The sequence below is a fragment of the Zalophus californianus genome, chromosome 2, assembly GCF_009762305.2.
Source record: "Zalophus californianus isolate mZalCal1 chromosome 2, mZalCal1.pri.v2, whole genome shotgun sequence".
Lineage (NCBI taxonomy): Eukaryota > Metazoa > Chordata > Mammalia > Carnivora > Otariidae > Zalophus > Zalophus californianus.
In genome coordinates, this window is record NC_045596.1 from 37541844 (window position 1) to 37543530 (window position 1687).

General features: G+C 40.3%; 1 non-coding gene across 1 annotated transcript; it reads left to right on the forward strand.

The window, feature by feature from the left end:
• The first annotated feature begins 266 nt into the window (after nucleotides 1-266).
• Nucleotides 267-373, forward strand: LOC113926045. Its single transcript, XR_003521131.1, has one exon. It is a non-coding gene; the product is annotated as a U6 spliceosomal RNA (small nuclear RNA).
• The last annotated feature ends 1314 nt before the right edge of the window (nucleotides 374-1687 follow it).

The following is a 1687-nucleotide window of genomic DNA, read 5'->3' on the forward strand; positions in this document are numbered from 1 at the left end:
ATTATCTGACCTTAACATTTACTATAAAGCTACAGTAATCAGGACAGTATTTTGGTGAAAGAGTAGACAGATCGCTGGAATAGAATGGAGAGCCCCAAAATAGACCCACATAAATATAGTCAACTGATATGTGACAAAAGAGCAAAGGCAACACAATGGAGCAAAGATCGTCTCTGCAACAAGTGGATCTGGAAAAATAGGACATATGCATGCAAAAGGATGAATCTGAACACAAGTCTTACACTCCTCACAAAAATTAAATCCTAGTGCTCACTTTGGTAGCACATATACTAAAACTGGAAGGATACAGAGATGATTAGCATGGCTCCTGTGCAAGAATGGCATGTAAATTTGTGAAGCATTCCACATTTTTGGAAACAACAGCTTGTTGGTGAGGATGTGGAGAAAGGGGAACCCTCTTACACTGTTGGTGGAAATGTAAACTGGTGCAGCCACTCTGGAAAACAGTGTGGAAGCTCCCGAGGACGTTAAAAATAGAGCTACCCTATGACCCAGCAATTGCACTACTAGGTATTTATCCAAAGGATAAAAAAATTCTGATTCAAAGGGGCACATGCTCCCCAATGTTTATAGGATCATTATCAACAATAGCCAAGTTATGGAAAGAGGCCAAATGTCCATTGACTGATGAGAGGATAAAGAAGAGGTAGTGTGTGTATCTCATACACACATACACACACACACACACACACACACACACACACACAGGAATATTACTCAGCCATCGAAAAGAATGAAATCTTGCCATTTGCAACAACGTGGATGGAACTAGAGTGTATTATGGTAAGCAAAACAAGTCAGCCAGAGAAAGGCAAGTACCATATGATTTTACTCATATGTGGAATTTAAGAAACAAAACAGATGAACATAGGGAAAACGGAAAAAAATAAAAAAGGAGAGAGGGAGGCATCCCATGAGAGACTCTTAACTATAGAAAACAAACAGGGTTGCTGGAGGGGAGCTGGGTGGGGGATGGGCTAAATGGGTGATGGGTATTAAGGAGGGCACTTTTATTTTATTTTATTATTTTGTCATGTTTTGTTATGTTATGTTATGTTAGTCACCATACATTACGTCATTAGTTTTTGATGTAGTGTTCCATGATTCATTGTTTGTGTATAACACTTAGTGCTCCATTCAGTACATGCCCTCTTTAATACCCATCACCAGACTAACCCATCCCCCCACCCCCTCCCCTCTAGAACCCTCCGTTTGTTTCTCAGAGTCCATAGTCTCTCATGGTTTGTCTCCCCCTCTGATTCTCACCCCCTTAATTTTTCCCTTCCTACTATCTTCTTTTTAAGGAGGGCACTTGTTTGATGAGCACTGGGTGTTATATATAAGTGATGAATCACTAAATTCTTTTTTTTTTAATTTTTTATTGTTATGTTAATCACCAGTTTGTTTCTCAGAGTCCATCATCTCTCATGGTTCGTCTCCCCGTCTGACTTACTCCCCTTCATTCTTCCTCTCCTGTTATCTTCTTCTTTTTCTTTTTTCTTAAAATATGTTGCGTTCTTTGTTTCAAAAGTACAGATCTGTGATTCAAGTCTTGCACAATTCACAGCGCTCACTGTAGCACATACCCTCCCCAATGTCTATCACCCAGCCACCCCATCCCTCCCACCCCCAACCACTCCAGTAACACTCAGTTTGATTCCTGAGA